This window comes from Xyrauchen texanus, chromosome 14, assembly GCF_025860055.1.
Source record: "Xyrauchen texanus isolate HMW12.3.18 chromosome 14, RBS_HiC_50CHRs, whole genome shotgun sequence".
NCBI lineage: Eukaryota > Metazoa > Chordata > Actinopteri > Cypriniformes > Catostomidae > Xyrauchen > Xyrauchen texanus.
The window spans coordinates 24,875,471-24,902,015 of NC_068289.1; the positions used below are offsets into that span (position 1 = coordinate 24,875,471).

Below are 26,545 nucleotides of genomic sequence, written 5' to 3' on the forward strand. Positions count from 1 at the left end.
TTGAGAGAGCTACAGACGGGGAACTGGAGTTTCTATATTTTTGATGTGACATAAGCAAAATTGCTTGTGTTATGTGTCCTTCATAACATCATAAAGCTCTCAATGGAGAAGAGAAAGTCTGTCAGGTGATGTTTTAACCTTTGGGGTAATCAAAAATAACAAAAATAAATTGAAATCAAACTCAAAGAACAAATTCATTTTGTATTTCGTCATTGCCATAATAGTATTTGTGACCATCTGAGCATCACAGCAGCAAAATGTCACTGTTTCTCTCAGTCAAGTCAAATTCTATTAATTTCTAGAGAAAGACATTTACACAGACTAGCAATAATCCTGTAGAATACTCAACACCCTTCCTTGTGCAGCACGCTGCACAAGGACATAATTAGATTTATTGTCTAATCGCATGTAGTGTTGTTCAGTTTGTAGTCACTCAGCATACTCTGCTGGTTTGTGTTGCATGGCCGCTGGCGTTCAGCACCTGCATGTGTACTTCCAGTTCATCATTGTTCTCCACAGTCCTGTCAGTATGCATTTGTGGTGTGTTTCCTCAGCAGTCAGCATGATTACCAGCTGAGCAGAGAGGTGCGACCCAGTGTCATGAAATAAACCTGACTAGAGCCTCCAGAATGCACCGATGCAAAGAAGACCTGCATGAAACAATTGAAACGAGAAAATACACATACATTACATCTATCTGTTAACACATTATAAATTAGGAGAGGCAAAAAATATCAGTTTTCCAAATAATCGGAATCTTCATTTGAAAAATTTGTTGGCACAATATATCCTATGAATATGCTACTTAAAAATGCTTCTCAGCTAAATTTCAGTAGCCTAACTGTGAGGAGGTGTAATCGTACTTCATGAAGGTGCCAAGGAGTAACATTTTGGTCAGTTTCTCACCCAAAACAATCGTATCGCATGAGAAGTCATGGATTAAACCACTGGAGTTTTATGGATTACATTTATGCTGTCTGGTTGTCCTTTGTAGAGCTTGAAAGTTTTAGTCCACATGGACATGCAGTGTATGGATATATTCACATCATCTCTCCATCAAAATACCTTGGGTTGTATTCCACAGAAGAGCGAAAGGCATACGAGTTTGAGACAGCATAAGGGAGAACACATGATGAGAGAATGATCATTTTAAGTTAAACTATTCCTTTAGTAATGGTTTTCATCTGTTTGTAAGCATATCTGTGTTGGTGTGCAGTAAGTTTGACCATCCAAATGTTGTTATTACGGCTATCAGAATTAACGCGTTAACGCATGCAATTTATAAAAAATGTAAATGCATACATTTTTCTTATCGCGATTTACCTTAAATACAACATTAACCAGCATACATTTTTTTTGGATGGGTGGAACCTTTGTAATTTGTCTGCTTGGAGTCATTACACTGACACACACACCAGAGCCCTTCCATCAAGGGGAGCCTACAAGCTTATTCTATGGGGTGTACTGTCGTAACACGCTAGTTGACCGTTACACATGTACTATGATACAGCCCCGGAGGTTGATATCTCAGTAAATAAAAGAATCTCTGCGCAAATACACACACACACACACACAAACGCACGCACACACATCGCTTCTGTGATAAAATTATGGAGAAAGGAACTCTTAATGCTATTTGAGGTACAATACAAGCCCATATGGGATTTGTGATAGAAATTAAGTATTTTTCAACCTATGTAAGGTGCATTTTATAAATTTTTGTTTGCAAGCACTCTTCATGTCAAGTTCAAAGCAGTGCTGACACCCTGACACAAATCATGAACACAGCTTCAAGACTGCTGTAGAAAAAGGGATAGTCACAGTTTACCAGTAGATTAATATTGTGGAGGATGAGAGTTGAAATGAATATGCAACCTATGTGGAGACTAGTTCTTTCAATTAGTTAAACTTCCCAATTATACTTTGGGAAATGCTTAATGTTACTCGAATTGACATGTTACTTACATTTCATTTTTATCTTTATACTGTGGGAGACTTTGTTTGGAAATTTTTTTTATAAATCATTATATTCTTACATTTAGTTTTTTGTTTTCTTCTCTAAGATGGAAATAAATGCATTTCGACAGGAGTATTTATAGTGTCAAATTTTAGCACTTTCAAAATCTGTGATAAATCGCAATTAACAAAAAAATTATAATTTGATTAATCACGATTAAAAAATGTTATCAACTGACAGAACTATTTGTTTTTTTAAGTATCTTTGAACTACAAGTCACAGGACCTTTCAGATGACTAAAAAATATGACATGGAAATTACATGAAAACGGCACAATGCAAAAACAATTGGCAATAAAAACAGGCTTCGTTTTCCTATTTTTTTTATTTGTGAGCTGTTTTTGGAGGGACTTACCCATTCATTGACATGACATTAGAATAATTGCGTGGATCAAGTGTGGTTGTGCTGATTTTGTGAATCACCTTGTCATTACTTTCACACAGAAACTTGAGTCTCTGAGCTCGTTTGTGCATAAAAACTCCATCGAGGTGACCGGTCTCTACAGAGCGAATCTCTATAGCCTTCTCACTCCAACCCATGATCTGATTCGAACGGATATAAGCTGCAACACACAACCAACAAACAGCACTGTTAACAAATACAACACAAATGCAGTTTTGGCAGATTAAATACATCAAAACTAGATCAAGTATCTTTAACCCTCTGGGGTCGACGGACGCGCCGGCGAGTCCTGCTGGATATTTTCGTCATTACAGCGGAAACAACTCAAAATACTCAGTCATTTTTGGGTATACAGATAAGTGTAAGACATCATTAAAGACTATAAAGGGTCTACTTTTATTTGTGTACACTCACAATAACAACAAAATCTTGTGCTTTTGTAAAATAAAGAAAATAGAAAGGGTGCACTTTCAGCAGTCTCTGTCTCCACGAGCATATTTCAGAAACACGTCACTAAAATGAACTGAAACTCCGCGAATTCTTTTCACTCAAACATGAAACATATGTCTAAAGAAAGCTTAAAATGTCTACTTTTAAATAAAAGTATTCCAATTTAAAACAAATATTCTCCTGCAATGCAATCTGTTTGAAACAAAGCGATGTACAGTTTTTACCGGTCCATCTCATTATCTGTAATGTGATCCCACCCACCAGCAGAGCGCGCCATTCATAGGCTAATGTGATTTGATCCAGCTGAGGATACAATTTCAGACGAGTAAGTCAATTAGTTTTCATTAGTTGACATGCTATTTTATATATACATGCACATGTTAATTGTATGCTGTATGATATAAATATGATATGTAATATGATATAAAAATAATATGAATGTTTAGATTATATTTTATCTAGTGTTTAAAATGCCTCATTATCATCAACAAAGCTTGTGCTTGCAAATATGTGTTCAGGTTAAATGAGTAAAATACATTTTAAATATGCCCATATTAGAAAATCAGCATATTATTATGATTTCTGAAGGATCAAGTGACACTGAAGACTGCAGTAATGATACTGAAAATTCAGCTTTGATCACAAATTGCATTTTACAATATATTTAAATAGAAAACTGTTCTTTTAAATTGTAAAAAGAGTTCAGAATAGCAATGTTGTTTCTGTATTTTGGATCAAATAAATCCAGTCTTGGTGAGCAGAAGAGACTTCTTTTAAATGGTAGTGTAGGTCTAGAATTAAGTAAAGTCTTTATGTAAATAAAATGTATAGTCAGATTAATTTTAACTTAAAACTTGTTTTTGATCATTAAGTCTCCTCACATTCATTCTCTTTCTGTCACATTCCTCATTGATAAGCCCAGGGGAGGGGTCTTTGTCTTCTCAGGTGTAAATCATCTCAATATTCATTATAGTTCACGCCTCCTTGCATATGACCTTTCAACACTAAAATTGTCTTACAAAAGTTAAATTACTATATTGTTTTGTATGAGTGATCAGGATGATTTTAACATCATTTTGTAGCAAAAATTCTAGGCTACAAGATCCAGTTCTCAAAAGTCTTGTGGACAAATATTTATTATGTGTTATATGACCTTATTTTAATGACTTGAAATTGTTTTTTTTTTTTCAAAAACCATGCATAAACGTTATTTTCTCAAAAATACAAACATGTACATACATGTTGCTCACATATTATTGTAGCCCAGTTTGTGCTGAATACAGTGTTATCAGACTTTAGCCATTAATGTGTTTTTAAGCAACTGAAAAAAGCACAATGTCAAGGCATGTCAAAAGTTCCCCAGGGCCCAAAACACCCTCAGACCCCAGAGGGTTAAGCTACCTGATGTAGCTTTACATTGTGAATATAGTCACAACTAATGGGTGTTGTAAGATGCAACTAACAGTGAAGTGACTATATTCACAATAAGGAACGACCTTGAGTGCCTTACTGCTTTTATAATACAGTTAATAGATGCTGACAATGACAATATTAAGGATACAAATTTTCATTAAAATGTTATTTTATGAAGCAAATTCATCCCTTCCACTATTAGGTATAGTGTGGCTCAATGATATTGTGAACAGGATTTGAATCATAGCCATTACTATCCTGTATTTTAGCACACCTAGAATGCTGTATTGACCAATCCAGGACTGCAAGGAAATGTTTACGTTATAACTACAGTTGAGTTTATGGCGTGAGTGAGTGGCGTTAAGCTTGTCATTTACATACCCACAGAAGTGGGCATCTCGCCCCACTGCAACACCACATCTTTAGTGATGCAGCCGTACGTGTTGACGTACACACCCTCATCTTCGTAACACACCAGCAGCTCGATACCGTCAGTGTTTGGGAGGATGATGATAGCGTGGGACTGAATACTCATCTGAATCTAAACCGAGGGAGAGGAGAAGGGTGATTAAAACACCAGTAGACTAATGTGAAACTGAAGCTCCTCTGCTTTGAAACACATACATGAGTGGGAAGATAAATGTCGTAAACAGCTCCTGAGTCAACATCCACTGCATGAAATCCAGAGCACGACCCGTAGATGACCTTTAACCTTTGGCCTTCTTCAACAGTCAGGTCGACCAGCAGTGGCTTTTGCACCAGATCGCCAAATGACTGTGACACAGAGAAGCAGCTCATCACTTTGTATTTTAATATATTTGTAACATGTTAAAATGAAATAGTGCTTTGAAAAAGTATTTGTCCCATCCTAAACTCTTCTGTTTTTGTGTATCTCTCATACTAAATTGTTTAAAAAATTTCATCAAAACCTAACATAAAAGAAAGGCAATCTGAGAACACACAAAATACAGTTTTTAAATGATAATATTTATTGAAGCAAAACATTTATCCAATATTAACTTGGCCTGTGTGAAAAAGGTTTTTGCCCCCTTAGTTACTAAATTCCTGAATCTATGAAACTGCATTCATCATGGGGTTCAGCTGGACTAGACACATTCAGGCCTTTTTACTGTTCAATCAAATCAACACCTAAATATAATTTTTTCAGCAGCATGAAGTGGGCTAAAAGGTCTCACTCAGTAGCACACTATGCCATGGTCGAAAGAAATTCCAGAAATGATGAGGAAAAAGGTGACTGAAATACATCAGTCTAGGAAGGTTTACAAAGCTATTTCAAATGGTGAAAACTTGGCACAGTATTGAACCTTCTCAGAAGTGGCCGACCTTCCAAAAATCCAACAAGAGCGCAGCGACGACTCATCCAGGAAGTCACAAAAAAGCCAAGGAACTGCAGGACTCTCTTGCATCAATAAATGGCACTGTCCATGACTCCACTATCAGAAAGACACTGCCAAAAATGGCATGCATGGAAGAGAGGCAAGGCGAAAACCACTGCTAACCTAGAACGACATTAACCCTCTGGGGTCTGAGAGTGTTTTGGGCCCTGGAGAAGTTTTGACATTTGTGCTTTTTTCAGTTGCTTAAAAACATATTAATGGCTAAAGTCTAATAACACTGCATTCCGCACAAATAGGGCTTCAATAATATGTGAGCAACATGTGAGTACATATTTGTATTTTTGAGAAAATAACGTTTATGTGTGGTTTTTTAAAAAACAAAAATATTAAGTCATTGAAATAAGGCCATATAATACATACTAAATATTTTTCCACAAGACTTTTGAGAACTGGATCTGTTAGACTAGAGTTTTTGCTACAAAATGATGTGAAAACCATCCTGTTCACTCATTCATACAAAGCAATATAGTAATTTAACTTTTGTAAGACACTTTTAGTGTTAGAAAGGTCTTATGCGAGGAGGCGTGAATTATCATGAATATTGATGTAATTCACACTGAGGAGACAAAGACCCCTCCACTGGGTCTATCAATGAGGAATGTGATGGAAAGAGAATGAAAGTAAGGAGACTTAATGGTCAAAATCAAGTTTTAAGTTAAAAGAAGTAATCTGACTACATTTTCTTTACATAAAGACCATGTGAAATGGCCATTTTGGTTCCAGAAGTATTTGTCATTCCTTTTTTTTACATTGGATTTCATAAAATCGAACAATATGTCAAAGAATTCAAAATCCTCAGGCTGTGGAGACATTAAAAGACACTTGCGTGCTCAAGTTGACGCCCCTGAGCAGGCAGTGAGTCTGGGATCGATTTAGTCGGTGAGGTGTGGGAAATGTGCCAAGAGATGCTAAACATGTCGGCGATGCTGACTTAGGTCGAACTGACTTGGAGAATCGATCGATCGCTGCCATGGAGGCGAAGTTCACTGATGTGGTTACAAGAGTGGGGGATGTCAAGATACGGATCGATTATCTGGAGTCATCGGAGAAGAAATTATCTGCTAATTTGCTAGTGACCAAGGTGGATTTGGAGCATGTCTGGGAGAAGTTGGAGGACATGGAGAACCATAGCCAGCGGAATAACATCCGTATCATCGGAATTACAGAGGGCGAAGAGGGACAGGGTATGGTGAAATTCCTGGATGGGCTCTTTCTGAATATGCTCAACATAGCAGGCCATAAGCTGGAAATCGAGCGTGCTCACAGGTTTCCTGCTCAGCGATACAGAGAGGGAGACAGGCCCCAATCAATTCTGGCCAAATTATTGAGATCATCCAATAAAGATCTTGTGAGGCGTGGAGTACAGGAAGGCTTTCTTGGAAGAACCACAATATTTTCTTGTTCCCAAACTTTGCAAATTTGACAAGAGAAAAACGTGATCAATTTAAGGAATGCAAGAAACTTTTACATTAACGACAGGTCGCTTCTGCACTTATATTCCCAGCCAAATTGAGAATAGATGCCAAGGATGGCCATAAAACATTCACATTCCCACCACAAGCGATGCCCTTCATAAAGGAAATGGAGTAAGTCCGGCTCACTGAGCGAACCGGCTCACTGAACATTCGTTTGAAGAATCTGCATGCTCTTTTTACGCAGTTTCCGCCTAGCGGCTGGAGTTTATTTTGAAGAGTAACACACCTTCAGGACAGTTTATGGATGAATCTACACGTTCTGTGTGCTTATTCCGCCTATTGGCTGGAGTTTGTTTTGTGGAGTATTTCTTGCAAAGTCATTAGAGTAAGTCATTTGCTTGCACTCATGTTGCATCCGAATGGACCAGTTCACTAAACATTCACTTGAGTGTTTGAGTAATCTGCATGCTTTTTTTGTGCTGATTCCACCTAGCAGCTTGAGTTTATTTTGTAGAGTGTCACACCTTCAGGACAGTTTTCTGGATGAATCTACACACTCTTTGTGTTTATTCCGCCTATTGTCTGGAGTTTGTTTTATAGATTATCTTTTGCTGTGTAATTCTGTCTCACAAAATTTGTGTATAAACAGCAGACTTGAGCAAACCAACAGCAAAGTTGTCGCGGGGGTTCTCGTAGTCGTGAATGGACTGTTTGAGTTTGGAGGGACGGATGCCAGTTGGCACTGTGTTAAGTGTGAACGCGCACTTTTTTCTTCTTTTTTATTCTAGGGATGCACGAGGGTTGATTGCTACACTAATGTTGGAATGTGGTCTTTATAATATTTTTTAAACGCGTGATTTATTTTCCTTAAATGTCAATATGTTAATATGAGTGGATTGTCGCTCTCCATATGGAATGTGAATGGGTTGAGGCACCCCATATAAAGAAGGAAGGTTATTTCTCTTCTAAAGCATAAGAAATATGATATAGTGTTTCTTCAATAAACGCACCTTTCTCAGCAGGAAGCTGAAAAATTTTGAAAACATTTACAATTCAAATGTCTCAGAGTAAAGATAAATAAGAAGTCATTATAGCTTTAGCTGAAATTCAGGGGCAAAGGTTGATTTTGGCTAATATTTACGCACCTAACGTTGATGATCAGGGCTTTTTTGTAGATCTTGAAGGGATGTTGCAAGCTGCTGGCACCCCTCATGATATAATATTGGGAGGAGACTTACATTTTTTGATGACTCAGTCCTTGATCGTAGTGAAGCAGAAGTGTGCAAGCCCCCTAGAGCAACATTGACGCTTCACAGGATGTGTAAAAATCTTGGTCTTACAGATATTTAGAGACTTTTGAACCCATCTGGTAGGGGCTATATATTTTTTCATCAGCCCATAAGATTTACTCTAGAATAGAAGTCCCTCATTTCATCTGTTTTTGATTGCTCTATTGGAAACATTTTAATCTCAGATCATGCCCTAGTGTGTTTAGAGATGTTGCCACATACAGAGAAAAATAAATCATATAGTTGCCCCTTTAATGTATCCCTTTTGCAAAATCCTGAATTCCAACAAACACTAAAGGCTGAAATCAATGTCTATGTGGAGACCAACTGGTCCTCAGTATCCTCTGTGGTTGTGGCTTGGGAGGCACTTAAGGCATTTCTTAGGGGCTGGATCATACAGTATGCCTCATACACCAAAAAATCCAAAGCACAAGAAGGGAATATTAAAAGTGTCAAGGCAGAGCTGAAGCACTGAATGTCGTCTAATAGATCAGGGAATTGACTTGATTGAAATACAGATATAATACTATTTTGTTGTGAATGGTGGAGTTTTGGTTATTCAGGGCAATACGGTCATACTTTGAGTCAGGGGACAAGACAGGGACATTTCTGGCTAAATATATAAAACAGAGTGTGTCTTTCTCAAACATTCCCTCAGTGAAATCTACTGGTGGTGAAATATTTACCACCAGGAATGCAAATTATGGGGTTTAAGGGGGATAATGGCTGACTCCGTATATTAATGTTTTGCTTTGTTATGTGTCATGCTTGAGGAGCCACCAATAAAAATGTTTATCTGAAAAATAATATAATAAAGTGTGTTTTTTCAAGTGCGTGTCTGTGTGTCTACGGGCAAATTATTTGTAATATAAATTTTATATTAATAATAGCCTAATAATTATTTAATACGTTAATGGGGAAAAAGAGCCAAATATCGCCTTGACATCATCAAAGGCATCAGCTATTGGTGATCACTCTGACCATCATCGATCTCCGAGATCATCATCTTTCGGCACAACCCTAATGTGCATTTCTCTATAAATTAACAAAATGTTCAGACAGTACCCTCTCCCAGCTGGTTTTTCCTGACACATTCAGAATCATTACCGCTTTTGCTGGTGTTGCTGCAGCTCGCTTCAAGTGTGCGCTTGTAAAATACATTTTTTAAAGGTTCATTACGGTTTAGTATTTCTATGTAATATAGAACAGTGTTTGCAATGTTACTTGTAAAAAATGTTCTCAGCTCTGGAATTCAAAAAGCCCTTTTTATGCTAATTTACAGGTTCATGATTTTATTTTGGGGGTCTAATAGAATAGGTCTCCTGTTAACTCCTGTCTCTTTAAAGACCCCCTTTCCGAAAAGTCCAGTCTACTTTGATTGGTCAGCTGGCCTAGACTGTTGTGATAGGTCAACAGTGTAGAGTGTGTGTCAGAAAAGTAATGCCCTTACCATAACTTAGTTTCAGGCTTCCTTAACAGCTGTAAACAGTACTGTAACTACGGTACCAATGGAGTCGCTTTTTGCTGTACCAGTTTGAGTCAGATAATGAAAGTTTGTATGAACAAGCTGATCAATCCGAACCACCTTTGCAAGCATGATTCAAGCAGGACATTTCACAGAGGTAAGTTTTAATTTTGTAACTTTCTTACAAGTACACTGTTGATTATTGTAAACCTAACAAAGCTAACACATAGTGCATCTAAGTTAGTCATCTTTTGCTGGAATGGGTGTAGCTGAACTTTTTTCACCCAAGCTATGAACGGAGAACAGAGGCTTACGGCGGGTTAGTGAGCAAGTTAGCCATGGACTACCGTGGATAGCTGCCGTAACATTACAGCATCTAATTATATAATTATATAAGACTCTTGAGATCGACCAATTTTTTACACAGTCTTAGGTAAAAGCCAGCCCACACCTGAATAGTAAACCCTTACCAAAACAATAATGTTACATAGCAAGTTAGCCAAGCACTACCGTGGATTGCAGATGTAAAATGACTGTTTGTAAAAATAAATCCATCTCCACACTTACTCAGAATGCTCAGAATGGTGCCAAAAACAAAAATCATCCAGTGAGGGCCAGTTCTGTGGATGGAAATGCCTTGTTGATGAGAGAGGTCAACAGAGAATGGCCAGACTGGTTCGAACTGACAAAGTTTACTGTAACTCAGATAATTGCTCTGTACAATTGTAGTGAGACGAATATCATCTCAGAATGCTATTCTGAGATACAGGTTGGTGCCGTTTTGGCGACACGAGGGGGACATTCACAATATTAGGTAGGTGGTTATAATGTTTAATGTACATATTTTAGGGCTGTCAATCGATTAAAATTTTTAATCGAACCAATTACATGGTGTCCCGAATTATTAATGGATAATTGATTAATTAATATATAAAATGAAAAATATTCACATAATTAAAATGCTTTACATTCTTGTAGAAGAAGAGTTAATCATTGATAAGACAATACAAAAAGCGGCTTTAGAATACAATGCATTGTTTACTACCATATTATTGATCATAAGTCAATCACTGGCATACAGTTCACAGCAATCCATTTCACAAATGAATTAGTCAATCAGTTGGAGATTTATTATGAGGGCTTGTTTAAGGACCCGTCAATTTTCACCTGTGTCAGATATGCTTGTGTACATTTACATTTACATTTATGCATTTGGCAGACGCTTTTATCCAAAGCGACTTACAGTGCACTTATTACAGGGACAATCTCCCCGAAGATTAAGTGCCTTGCTCAAGGACACAATGGTGGTGGCTGTGGGGATCGAACCAGCGACCTTCTGATCAACAGTTATGTGCTTTAGCCCACTACACCACCACCACTCCGAGTAGTGTTGTGTAGTGTCTCGGGTGCGTTGCGTCATAAACGTAAAATGTTTAGGTCACTGTGTCAAGTTAAATATACACTCACCTAAAGGATTATTAGGAACACCTGTTAAATTTCTCATTAATGCAATTATCTAATCAACCAATCACATGGCAGTTGCTTCAATGCATTTAGGGGTGTGGTCCTGGTCAAGACAATCTCCTGAACTCCAAACTGAATGTCAGAATGGGAAAGAAAGGTGATTTAAGCAATTTTGAGCGTGGCATGGTTGTTGGTGCCAGACAGGCCGGTCTGAGTATTTCACAATCTGCTCAGTTACTGGGATTTTCACGCACAACCATTTCTAGGGTTTACAAAGAATGGTGTGAAAAGGGAAAAACATCCAGTATGCGGCAGTCCTGTGGGTGAAAATGCCTTGTTGATGCTAGAGGTCAGAGGAGAATGGGCCGACTGATTCAAGCTGATAGAAGAGCAACTTTGCCTGAAATAACCACTCGTTACAACCGAGGTATGCAGCAAAGCATTTGCGAAGCCACAACACACACAACCTTGAGTCGGATGGGCTACAACAGCAGAAGACCCCACCGGGTACCACTCATCTCCACTACAAATAGGAAAAAGAGGCTACAATTTGCAAGAGCTCACCAAAATTGGACAGTTGAAGACTGGAAAAATGTTGCCTGGTCTGATGAGTCTCGATTTCTGTTGAGACATTCAGATGGTAGAGTCAGAATTTGGCGTAAACAGAATGAGAACATGGATCCATCATGCCTTGTTACCACTGTGCATGCTGGTGGTGGTGGTGTAATGGTGTGGGGGATGTTTTCTTGGCACACTTTAGGCCCCTTAGTGCCAATTGGGCATCGTTACAATGCCACTGCCTACCTGAGCATTGTTTCTGACCATGTCCATCCCTTTATGGCCACCATGTACCATCCTCTGATGGCTACTTCCAGCAGGATAATGCACCATGTCACAAAGCTCGAATCATTTCAAATTGGTTTCTTGAACATGACAATGAGTTCACTGTACTAAAATGGCCCCCACAGTCACCAGAACTCAACCCAATAGAGCATCTTTGGGATGTGGTGGAACGGGAGCTTCGTGCCCTGGATGTGCATCCCACAAATCTCCATAAACTGCAAGATGCTATCCTATCAATATGGGCCAACATTTCTAAAGAATGCTTTCAGCACCTTGTTGAATCAATGCCACGAAGAATTAAGGCAGTTCTGAAGGTGAAAGGGGGTCAAACACAGTATTAGTATGGTGTTCCTAATAATCCTTTAGGTGAGTGTAGTTTAACACTCAATATTTAAACACATATGAGATCCCTTAGTTCGCATTTGCACTCCTTCAAGTGTTTTGAACGCAAGAACGTAACACATGTTTGTGTTGTTCTGCATACTGAAGTGTTGTTTTCTACACTGTATAAACTATGCGTTGCTCATACAGCTGAAGTTTCACTTACTGCCCTCTGGAGTAAACAGGTGGTACTACAAGCTTGCATTTCTCAGGAATCTTCCTTATTATGGTCCAGGGGCATTGCGATTAATTGCGTACATTTTTGTAAAATAAATCGCACTGAATTAATGCGATAAATCAACAGCCCTAAAATATATATATATATATATATATATATATATATATATACACACATACACACACATATAGTTTAAGAGTGTAGGGAGAATGACTTGATGCATCATTCACAGTGTGTCATGGAAATGGGTCTAAGAGCTCTTTTAGCACACTTTTTTGCCCAAGATTCTCTGATTGGTGTCTCTGTCTCTCTAAGGATCATGGGTAGTGTAGTTATTTCCCAGACATTCCACATACTGATAACTTCCAGAGAAGCATATAGCATCGATTTACAATCTCAGATCTCACACAGTCTTGTTTTTAAAGGTTTATAAGTCACTGTAAAAAATAAATTAGCCTATGGAGAAAATAAATGGATATATTACTTGGAACCCGACTGTTGCGCTCTATTGTGTCGCATGATACAGTGCAAAACACCGAAATGAGATTCCCACCATATCTCTTGCCATTTGTCTGGCACACTGTGTCTTTCATTGACAGGCTGACCAGGACCAAATGTATTTATTTTTAATTTGTATGCATACCCTCCTCGTGAGTCTTCAGGTCCAGATGTGGAGTCCTCACCAACATCTTGAACGACCTCTTCGTCATCTTCATCATCAGTGGTGCCAGAGTCATTGCTAAAGGAGGAATAATCTGTGGCCTTGTTCTGCGGCCGCACATCCTCCACTGCACGCAGTTCTTTAGCCAGCGCTGTCAAATCCTACCGTTCACACACACAGAACAGTGCAGAATGGCAGTTACGTTGTATGACTTGACGGATAACTAGTTGTCAAGTGTGATTCTTTTCACACAGCACAGGTTTACCAAACTCACAAAATATAGGTGTAAGCCTGAAAATGTAAGAGATCAGTTTTGTTAGAGAATGCAGTCATTGCCAATGTGAATAGAATTTCCCAGGTGCCATGTGACAGTGGTAACCATGGTTACCTGGAGGTCAATTTGTCTGTGGCTCTGCTCAGAATAACTGCTGTTAGATAAAGTGTCTGATCGAGGTGGTACATCTGGGGGTTGTTTCTGTACACCAGCAGTCTGAGGAGAACCCTGAGGACTTCTCCTGTGACTCTCATCTACCTAAAAAATGTATTTAAAAAAATTCACAACAAAACTGAAACAAACATTTAATTTAATTTAAGCACAGCACAGCTTCAGAGAAAATGTTAATTTAGAACCAAAAATTTTAAAGATTCTGTAAATTCTGTATTCTAAACATTTAACATTTAAGAGTTGCATAAACTGCTGATAGATTCATCCACCTTACTGTGCTGTACAATTTTACAGTTGGACAGATTATTAATAATAAAATAATATTTACACCCATTTTTTAAACTTTAAAGCCAAAACACACAAGAGGTCATGATGTATATTGTGGTTATTGGATGGTATAGCCCACTGGTGATTATTAAACCCCAAAAAGCTGTATGTGCTGCATGCTTCAGAGAGCTCTTCTCTCTGTGATATACCACATACACAAAGAGTGTGCATGATGATCATGATGAGGTGTTTTTAGTGACCAGTTTCACACATTAATTTTGAGGTGCGCAGCACATGCAGATATTTTTATAAATTTAAACGTAGCCTTTTGGCGATTAACAACCACACTAGCACATATCTTTTTTCTATTGCTAATGCCATTTTTATGACTGGATTTCAGTGATTTCGTCCATGTTTTCCCCATTGCGGAACTCATAGGACACTACATATGGTAATCGCGGAATAAATGGACTCGGATTGTTTTTGAAAATTTGACAGTGACATTAATGTTCTTTCACAATGCGCAGCTGATGGGAAATACACAAAAACTATACAAATTTGTGTATTTGACACCTATCCCGAATCCCAACCATTACCATGTTTTTGTACATGTTTTAAAAACAGTTTTTATTATTCTAAAATATTTTACAGAACAAATAATTATTTTATGTATTTATGCCAATCTTAAAAAATGTCTATTGAGGCAACAAGATTTATTTAAGAAAGCAAAGAAAGAGAATGAAGCAGCCGTCGAAGCTAGCTACGTGGTGAGTGAGATGATTGCGAAGGCCGGTAAGCCGTTCAAGGAAGGCGAGTTCATCAAAAAGTGCATGTTACTAGCTGCAAGTAAAGTCTGTCCAGAAAAGAAGGGTCAGTTTAGCAACATCAGTCTTTCAGCTAACACAGTGGCAGAGCGCATTTCTGACCTTTCAGAAAACATTTATGATCAGCTGCATGAGAAAGCCAAACGTTTTTGTGCATACTCAGTCGCTCTTGATGAGAGTACGGACAACACTGACACCGCGCAGCTCGCAATATATGTCCGTGGTGTTGACGACAATTTTGAAGTGATCGAGGAGTTGCTCGCTGTGATTCCAATGCATGGCCAGACCACCGCTCAGGAGATATTCCGCCAGCTGTGTGGTGCTATTGAGGATGCAGGTTTGCCATGGAAGAGGTTTACTGGAATAATGACCGACGGTGCGCCATCAATGACAGGAAGGAAAAATGGACTGGTAGCACTTGTTCAAAGGAAACCGGAAGAGGAGAATGTGGAGGAGGCCATTGCTCTGCACTGCATTATCCATCAGCAGGTTCTTTGCAGCAAATGCCTGAGGTTTGTCAATGTGATGTCTGTTGTTGTGAAATGCATCAATCATATCAGAGCTAGGGGATTAAATCACCGGCAGTTCCGCGCCTTTTTGGAGGAAATAGAGTCAGAATATGAGGATGTGCTCTACTTCACAGAGGTACGTTGGCTCAGTAGGGGAAACGTCTTGAAGAGGTTTTTTGAGTTGAAAGCAGAAGTGAAAGCCTTCATGGAGAAGGATGGGATGGCTTTTCCTGTGTTAAGTGACCCCAAATGGCTCATGGACTTAGCTTTTCTTGTTGACATCACACAGGAGCTGAATGTACTGAACAAGAAGTTACAAGGCCAGGGGCAGCTTGTCAGTGCTGTCTATGACAATGTGAGGGCATTCTCCTCAAAACTTGTGTTATGGAAAGCCCAGCTCTCTCAGACAAACCTCTGCCATTTTCCAGCATGCAAGGCACTTGTGGATGTGGGCACACCATTCAGTGGTGAGAAGTATGCTGATGCCATTATGAAGCTACAGGAGGAATTTGATCGCAGGTTTGCAGACTTGAAGACACACAGAGACACTTTTCAAATTTTTGCTGACCCCTTCTCCTTCGATGTGCAAGATAGTCCTCCTGTACTTCAAATGGAGCTCATTGACCTGCAGTGCAATTCTGAACTCAAAGCCAAGTTCAGGGAGGTGAGTGGAAATGCAGACAAGCTTGGACATTTTTTGAGAGAATTGCCACCCACCTTCCCTGAGCTCTCCAGAATGTTCAAGCGGACCATGCCTTTTTGGGAGCACATATCTATGTGAAAAGCTATTCTCCACCATGAACTTCAATAAGTCAAAGTACAGGTCCAGTCTTACTGATGAGCATCTTCAAGCCACACTGAGGGTTTCAACTGTTTCCTCCCTCAAGCCAAATGTGTCTCAGCTGTGTGAGAGGAAGTGCTGCCAGGTCTCTGGCAGCAAGGAGTAGGCAAGAGAAGCCTATGTTCTGAAGAACCGTTCATGTTCTGAAGAACCGTTCATGTTCAGAAGGACAGCTCATGAAGAACCATTCGAGTGGAATGTTCAAATTCAGAGGAACAGTTCAGAAGAAACGTTAATAATAAAGATTGAGAAGATTGGATCAGTTGTGCTCCTTTTTTGGAATACTTTAATATTTTTTTTGTGGAATACTTGATGCGGCCCAGCCTGACCCAGACTCTACCTCCACCGGCCCCCAGGTAAGTTGAGTTTGAGACCCCTGTGCTAAGGTGTTTGTAGTGTTTTTCATAATATTGATGGGCACAAGTACTGGAGCACTCAGGTTTTCGGATGTGGCAGCAATGGTCGATTATGAAAATGATGATCGATGGTGATCACACATGATGTGACTTTTCACTTAGTTCAAAATTCAGTGACAAATACCTGATAACTAACACACGCGTGTCAAAGAGGGAGCTTATTATTAATTTTGAGATTGATTACGTTGTGGTTTTGAGGGACACATTGATTGTCAGAGACATCTCATAGCAACCAAACATATACCATGAAATACTATCATTACGATAATCAAAACACTCGTCTCTGCAAAACGTTTGCTAAACACATTTTATTATCATTTAAATGTAAGAACTTTTCATCGTTAATGGATATTATTCAATAAAACTGAATGTTTGTCACTGACTGTAAACCTCCCTGCCCTGGGTGACGTAACACACCTGCATCTCGTCGAAATGGGAGTTGAAGATTTCCGCAACAGTTTCCAAGTTAAAAGTCCGACATAATGTGTCAATACATTGCACTTTCCCCAGTTGAAAGGTGGAAATTCTGACTCTCTGAGTTGAATGGAACACTTCATGAATCATTAGAGCAACAACAATATTGAGCATCGCGGCTTTTCCTACAGGAGCGAACACTTGGGCACACACACACGCGGCGTGTGGCAGTGGACTGAACACATATACAGCAGGCGAGTGTTTCAAATACTTAGAGTGCAGCTAAATGGAACAATGCAGCATCTTAAAAACTGAACCCATGTGATGCCATGCTAAGGGCAGAAGCGTGAGAGACAGCTCTGTGCACTTTGCTAATTTATTTAATCATTTTCATGATATAATGCGGTGAAATTCAATACACCCAGTTAAACATTTGCTGTTTGATGTAAACATGGCAAATAAGTCAAAATCCTTGGGCTCTGGAGACATTAAAAGACACTTACGTGCTCAAGATGAAAGCCCAGACAGGTCTGTGAACCGGGGACTCGATTTGGATGGCGCGGTGGGAGGAATCCAGTGTCAACTGTCCAACAAGTCGGTGATGTTGACAAAGATAGTTGAGGACTTGGAGGATCTCGCTGTAATATGTCGATCGATTACGGCAATGGAAAAAAAATTCTCTGAGTGAGATACAAGAGTGGCAGATGTTGAGAAACGAATTATCTGGAGTCATGGGAGAGGAATTTATCCACTGACGACCAAGATATATGTGAGAGAAAAAAAAGCAAGCCGAAAGATCAACTTGCGAAGTATTGGAATTCCTGAACATGAAGGCAGAAATATGGTGAAATTCCTGGATGAGCTCTTCCCGAGTCTGCTCGACATAACAGGCCATAAGCTGTAAATCGAGCGAGCTCACAGAGTTCCGGCTCGCTCGGCTGAGGGAGACAGACTGCGATCAATCCTGGCCAAATTTCTGAGATCATCCGTTAAATATCTCGTGTTGTGCCAGGCGAGGAGCAAAGTAAAGCTTTCTCGAATCACTTTTATAATGAAATTCCAGGCCAGATTGAGAATAGACACTACGGATGACCGCAAAATATCTACAAGCCCACACAAAGGATGTCTTTTCTAAAGTTGACTAGCTGTGTAAGTCATGGTATATACTTTTATGCGGCCTCAGAGTGAATTGACTCTTGACCATCCGAGGAACCGTGACTCCTGTTTTGTCTACACGTTCTTTGTGTTTATTCTGCCTATTGGCTGGGCAAAATTGAGCAATCCTATGGCAAAGTTGTCGCGGGGGCTCTCGTAGGCGTACATGGAACTTTTGGGATCGACCGCCGGTTGTTCAGGGTTTTATTGTTGCATTAATGTTGAAATGTGTGTTTTTGGCACACAATACATTTTTTCATTATATCAAAATGTCAAATGTTAATTTGAGTGTACTATCTCTCCCCAAAGGGAACGAACGTGTTGGGGCAACACATAAAATGAAGGTTATTTATTTTCTTAAATGTAAAAAATATGGTATAGTGTTTCAAGAAACGCATCTTTCCCCATACGAAGATGAAAAATTCCGGATGATGTGGGGTGTGGACATGGGAGTCATTATTTTGTAAAATAAACATCTACAATTCAAATGTCTCAAACAGTTTAAAGACAAATTAGGAAGAGTAGTTATTGTTTTAGCAGAAATTCAGGGGCAAAGGTTGATTTTGGCTAATATTTACGCACATAATGCTGATGATCAGGGCTTTTTTATAGATCTTGAAGGGATATTGCAAGCCACTGGCACCCCTCGTGAAATAATATTGGGAGTAGTGCTGTGCTAAAAAAACGATTTGGCAATATATTGTGATATTTATTGTGAACTACAAGCTCCGTTCCTGTTGATGTCGCAGTACGTCTAGCTGCTCAGAATTGCCGGGTGACGTTTTCTGTAGAGTGAAAAGCTGGAAGCAGCATGGCAGACGCGGCTGACAAAATTACAGCGGCCCCTTCAAAATATAATGCCTATGTGTGGGTGCACTTCGGTTTTAAAAACAAACCTGGGAGCATGGACTTGGATAAAACCAATGCAATATGCAAGCTTTGTCACGCTGCTGTAATATATTTACAACCAACTGGCGAGCGCACCTTGTCAGACACCATGCAGATATAACATTACAGCAGCCTGGATAACACCACTAACAAACTTCCATCTACCTCAGCTCGAGCTCTAAAAATAACAGAGTCGTTGGTGCATTTAATTTGTCATGATTTGCACCCCTATAGTGTCGTTAAAAACACCGGCTTCAGGTATATGGTTAACATCTTGGATCCCGACTCGCAAAACACATTACTGTTGTAGCTGTGACCAGGATGTAGGATGAGGTGAAGCAAATAGTAAAAACATCTCTTGGCTCAGCAGGAAGAGTGGCCCTTACGTGCGATTGCTGGACATCGAAAGCCACTGAATCTTATGTTACGATCACGGCGCACCACATCAATGAGGAATGGGAACTGATTTCTCATGTTTTGTAGACGAGGGCAATGCATGAGAGCCATACTGGCAGTAACATCGCCGAGCTGTTGAAAGGAGCATTAGAGGAATGGGACATAAAAAGCAAGGACCCCGCTACAGTTACAGACAATGTATCAAACATGACCAGCGCAGCTAGTTGGTTTGCTACATTTTAAATGTTTCGCGCATACCTTGAATTTGGCTTCACAGCACGCACTGCAGCTAAAACCAGTCGCCCGATTGCTGGGAAGTGTGAGAAGAATAACCAGCTGTGTACTGCATGAAAAACAAAAGCTGCTAAATCTGCCTCAACACAAATTGCTCATTGACATCGTTATCAGATGGAATTAGAGCCCGAAGCCATTTGTTTTGAGAATAATGGCTGGCTGATGAAGTTATTGGCTGGCTAGCCGGCTCAGCCAAAACGGCTGCTGCAGCCGCCAAACTTTTCATAGCTGCAAATGGCTGAAGCTGCCACTTCATGTCTACAGATGTCTATGTTCAGTGGTGGACAGTAACGAAGTAAATGTAATTCGTTACTGTACTTAAGTAGCTTTTTTGTGTATCTGTACTTTACTGAAGTATTTAAATTTGGGGAGACTTTTACTTTAACTCCACTACATTTCAAAGTCAAATATCTTACTTTTTACTCTACTACATTTTCAAAATCAGTCGTTCCTTTTTATTTATGAGTGAATAAAAATGTAACTGGTCAAACGAGCCACCAATCACAGTACAGCGCGCGCGCTTTGTTTTGAACTTGCCTTGGCGGCATCTACTAAGCGCGAACCAGGGGTGCGTTTCCCAAAAGCATCGTTAGCCAACTATGGTAGCAAGTTCCGTCGTTATCATCATAGTTCAACGAGTTGGTGTTTCCCGAAACCATCGTTCCAACGAACATTCGCAAACAGCATCGCAGAGTTGTGTGGTTGGATTGACAGCTCTCGACCTGTGGTTAGAAGCAGAGTTTCTTGTTATTATATTATAACATATACATGTGGGCTTAATAAATTATTATCTTGAGCCAAATAAGCAAGATGACATTCAGTACAATCAGTATCTTTTATTTAGAAGACATAAAAATGTCCTTTATGTCTTTTAGTTTGTCAATAGATTTAAAGCACCATTTTTGAAGAGTGCGCATGTGTGAACGTGCTCTAGTGCGTAAGAACGAGCCTATGATTGAATCTGGAAATAAAGCAAATAACTGAGAAAAATATGAGAGTCCTCAGATGACATGTCATAATTTATAGCAAAACATCTAGCATTAATTCGATCATTAATTCGAACAGATTCATTAAAAGTAGTTTTTAATCCACCACATGTGTGACATCATTAACCAACGTGGTTGAACAACCAATTTGCGACAATACGGTTTTGGGAAACAGTCGTGACTAGCAAGTTGATTTCTTCAACAGTGCATCGTACTCACGGTAGTGGAGCAGCAAGTTACGTTGTTGTACGGGAAACGCACCCCAGAGCCGTTAAATATGAGAGTTGCGAACATAGACGGTTGCGACAGTGATCTCGCCGCCGCGCGGTCACGTGATTCGTGTAGCTCTCAATAGTTCCAAACAAATTGCGTTGCCAATGATTTTAAGCGGGGCAGAGAGCAGCAGCTACTATTGCAGCAATTATCGGTAAATATTGACGCATAATGTACATTGCTTATTATGTTGACACTAAAATGACTTGCATATACTAGCATTGTTTTTCTGGAGAGTAGCAGAAACACTGCATTAATACGTTTTTGTGTTTAATTTTGGAGGGAAATTGGCTGCTCCCATAACATAGAATATATATATATATTCTATGTATGTGTGTGTGCGCGCGCGCGCGCGTGCGTGCGTGCGTGTGTGTATATATATATATATATATATTTATATTTAATGGCATTGTGCAGGTTTATGTGAATGTATCATAACATTACGATGTTAATAATTATGACCATAGACGCTCGAGAAAAATATATACAGTAAATACTGTAAATGTATTATACCTTATGGGAACAGTCCCCTTCCCTCCAAAATTAAACACACAAAAAATGTATTCAATTCAAATATAATAAATATATATATATTTGAATTGATATATACACACACATCTGACTAATTAATGTCATATTATTAATAGATTGGTGTGCCAAGAGTGACATTAGTCTTCATGTAGACTGAGTTAAGCAAGAGCCTTGTGACAAATTATAATAGGACATTATGGCCATAAAAAATCATAGTACTTGGATACTTAAGTACATTTGAAGGCAAATACTTTTGTACTTTTACTCAAGTGAATTTTTAAAGGCAGCACTTCTACTTTTACTTAAGTAATATTTTACCTTGAGTATCTTTACTTTAACTCAAGTACATGGTATGTGTACTTCGATCCACCACTGTCTATGTTATACTGATTTATTAGATCTCAATATTTCCAAGCAATGCATGGCTTACACTATATTTCTACAAAATGCAATACAATGTAATAAAGAAAACACCAGATTTTACTTTCACAACGTATGTACATATTTATTTTGTAGTCTGTATGCTACTAAACATTTTCAAATAGCCTACAATGTGTTGTGTTTAGGCTAAATGTATGTAGGCTAAGTTGTATACAATAACTTGGCATTATCATGGATGAAGCTTATCATATTACACCTTGATTAAGAATGCAAACTTTTGTTGAATTTTATGAGAAATCTACAGACGCAAACAGACGAAGTGTAGTAAAATAAAGACCTAAATGTGTATTTCGGACTTTTTTTCACCACACGTCTGAAAGAAGACATGTTATTGAAGACAAATATCCAAAAATCTCAAAATTGACCAGTAAAAAAAAAAACTATGTTTTTGCCTGCCGTGTCTCGCCTTAATATAAACACACACTGTTATCAGTAGCCTATTATTTTGGACAAAGTTTTGCACATTTCACTTCAATGTACACTGAAGCATGCGTCGTGAATTAGCAATGTGGAAACGGTGGTTTGTTACTGCAGTAATATCACGTTCAGTGCTATAAATCTCTCCGTTCCAGAATATTTGGTTCATAACATCAATCTTTGATTCAGGTGTTTGTGCAACCGTGCCCTGAAGATTTAACAAAAGTCTGGGTAGGCCTAAGTTAAGAAAAAAGTAAGTAGGAATTAGGAAAGTATGTGAGAAGTGAGATCAAAATTACCTTGCTTGCTTGCTTCTTTCCGCCATTTCACCTCAGTGCGAGAAAAACATGCATCGCTTCTTCTGTACGGAAAACGAGCAATTTTAATTGGTCGTCAATTCACTGTGAGTCTGTGTATCGTAGCAACGAGCACAAGACTGTGCTGTTATGAATCCAGTGGGAAAATAGATCTCGTGTATTGTTTATATATTTCGTGTGTGTATGTCTCTATGTGATATAATTATTATTTGATGCAAATAATTCTAGCCGGCTCAGCCAAACTTTATCAGATGGCGGCTCAATTTGGCTTACGAAATTATTGGCTGGCGGCGGCTGACATTCTAAATGGCGCAAATGGCGGCGGCTTCGGGGTCTAGATGGAATAGTGCTCATGACATGCTGCCTTCCTCTCAGCTGAGGTGAGTAAGACAGAGAAGGAGATCTGCACCCTCAGTGAGTCAGACATAACAGCTGCTGAAGAAGTGGTCACTGCTATGAAGCCCATGAAGTTAGCTACACTTGTTATGTCAGAGGAGACCACTCCAACACTATCAGTTGTATTTAATTTATCATTGTGATGTATTAAGACTACCCAGATCGTACACAGTAACTTGTATTTCAGCTCTGTTTAAAAATTTTCAGTGAACTGTGCAATATCGCAATATGTATCGTATCGTGATCCATGTATTGTGATGTGTATCGTATTGTGAATTCCTTGCCAATACCCACCCCTAATTGGGTGGTGACTTTAATCTATTGATGGACTCAGTCCTTAATCATAGTGAAGCAGAAGTGTGCAAGCCCCCTAGAGCAACATGGACGAATTCACAGGATGTGTAAAAATCTTGGTCTTACAGATATTTGAAGACTTTTGAACCCATCTGGTAGGGACTATACATTTTTTTTTCATAAATCTATAAGATTTATTCTAGAATAGATTTTTTTTATATATCCAAATCCCTCATTTCATCAGTTTAGAGGTGTTGCCACATATAGAGAAAAATAAATCATATAGTTGGCACCTTAATGTATCCCTTTTACAAAATCCTGATTTCCAACAAATGTTAAAGACTGAAATCAATGTTTATATGGAGACTAACTGGTGCTTAGTATCTTCTGTGGGTGTGGCTTTGGAGGCCCTTAAGGTGGTTCTTAGGTCCATACAGTATGCCTCATTCACCAAAATATTTCCAAAGCACGAGAACTCGTTGAGTTGGAAGGAAATATTAAAAGTGCAGAGGCAGAGCTGAATCGCCATATGTCGTCTGATGGCCTCAGAGAACTGACCCGATTGAAATATAGATAAAGCTATTTTGTCGCGGAAAGTGGAGTTTTGGTTATTCAGGGCAAGACAGTCATACTTTGAGTCGGGGGACAAAGTAGGAAAACATTTGGCTAGATATATAAAACAGAGAGAGTCTTTTTCTACCATTCCCTCAGTGAAATCTGCTGGTGGTGAAATATTTACCACAGCCATTGATTTTAATAATGCCTTTAAAGAGTTCTATCTTGATCTTTATAGTTCCATGTCTTCGTCTACTGATGAGGATATTAGAAACTTTGTGGAACCATTAGAACTACCTCAATTGACGAATGAGCAAAATAAATCTAGATTTTGAGATAAACTTGGAAGAGCTTGACGAGGTAATTAAGTCCCTAACTACTGGCAAGGCTCCGGGGCCAGATGCTTTGCCGCTTAATTTTTTAGATCTTATGCTACAGAATTGGCTCCACTTTTTTTTACAAGTTTATACGGAATCATTTAAGAATGGAAAGTTTCCATGACACATTTCAATGACATAGATCAGTCTGATTCTTAAAAAGGACAAAGATGCAAGTGAGTGTAAAAGTTACCGTCCAATCTCCCTGATCCAATTAGATGTAAAGATTTTGTCAAAACTTTTGTCTAACCGATTAGTTAAGGTTATGACACCTCTTATACATATAGATCAGGTGGGGTTTATTCGGGGCCGTAGCTCTACGTATAATATTAGGCATCTCATTAATATCATGTGCTCCGTAGCGAATGATCAGTCCCCAGTCGCTGCCTTATCACTTGACGCTGAAAAGGCATTTGATGTGGTAGAATGGCATTATCTTTTTAAGATTTTGGAAATGTATGGATTCGGGAGAACATTTATTGGTTGGATTAATTTATTTTATAGACACCCTGTAGCAGCGGTACAAACAAATGGGTTAATTTCAGATTATTTTACTCTGAATAGGGTTTCAGCAAAGTTTCAGCAACTTATTGTGTGAAGCTTGTGGAAGGCTATCCAAAAGGTTTGACACAAGTTAAACAATATAAAAGGCAATTCTTCCAAATACTAACTAAGTGTGTAAACTTCTGACCCACTGGGAATGTGATGAAAGAAATAAAAGCTGAAATAAATCATTCTCGCAACTATTATTCTGACATTTCACATTTTTAAAATAAAGTAGTGATCCTAACTGACCTAAGACAGGGAATGATTTCTATGATTACATGCCAGGAATTGTGAAAAACAGATTTTAAATGTATTTGATAAGGTGTATGTGAACTTTACTGTCATTTTATGTTTAGTGTCCAACTGTCTACAACTGTAGCTTCACCAGCTAGAATATGCTAATGAACAGCATGTTCATGTCAACTGGTCCACCAACCACACCATCACCAAACCAGCATAAATCAACATTTACCAGTAAGGAAGTTGCATGCTAGTTAAGATGCTCTTTATAACAGGAATTATACTTTGGTTTTACACTTCAGGCAGTGTCAATGAGTCAGATAGACTTAAAGGGTCTCACTCACCAGTAGCATTGCCTGCTCATGCAACAGCTGCTGCTGTAGAATCTCCAGATGTCTCTGTTCTTCCTCCAGCTTCCGACGGATATACTCCTGCCAAACAAGCAAACAAACAAACCAGTTCCCTTACGAGGGAACTCGCGATGCGTCGATGACGCTTTGGGAACGCCTTTGCGTGAACGCCCCTGAAGCACGTATGTCAACTAGTCCAATGGAATGAATGAACGCCACAGGCGGGTGACGTCATGACCAGGAAAGGATATAAGCACATCCGGTGCATTACTCGCGTTAGCTTTTGTGCCTCAGCAAAGCGCTCTGTGTCAAAACTGTCTGTCTTATTTATTGTTGTCTCTCTTTATATTGATATTATGGCGAAACAACTATTTAAAGCCTGTGCTTCTCCTTGCCCTCATTATATCACGGGTGGAGATACACATGAGCTTTGTGTAGTTTGTTTGGGAGTGGAGCATGCAATGTCAGCTTTCGAGGGGGCTGACTGTCACCATTGTGAGCGTCTGCCGCTCCGCATGCGCCGCTCCCGTCTGTCCGCATTTGAGGATGATGGACAGGCTCGCGAACTTCAGGGTTTTGGACCCGCGGCTGTCGAGGCAGCTCGGAGAAGGCTCACTGGGGGTTCGCAAATGGATCTCTCCGAGGGATCCATTGCTCTCTTGCCGGTGTCGGAAGAACGCGCTGCAGCTTCTTCCGCCCGGGAAGAGAGCCCGATGCTTCGGTGCTCTAACTCTGAGGAGGTGGAGTTACTGACCGTTTATGAGAGTGACACAAACACTAACACAATAGGGGGAGAGGATTCGCCTACCTCTCCCCAGCATATGAGGAGCTTATTGAGGTGATAACTCATGCTGTTAATAAATTAAATGCTGACTGGCCAGCAGAAAAGAGATACTCGTCCTAAAAGCAATTTAGACGAGCGTTTTCTCACATCTAATGTTTCATCTCAACCAGGCCCTTCCATTTTTCCGGATCTA

The 26,545-nt window shown here is 39.3% G+C and overlaps 1 pseudogene; it reads right to left on the bottom strand.

Moving 5' to 3' along the window:
* Positions 1-566: 566 nt before the first annotated feature.
* LOC127654565 (mitogen-activated protein kinase kinase kinase kinase 4-like) overlaps positions 567-26,545 on the bottom strand; it is a 58,538-nt pseudogene continuing 32,559 nt past the window's right edge.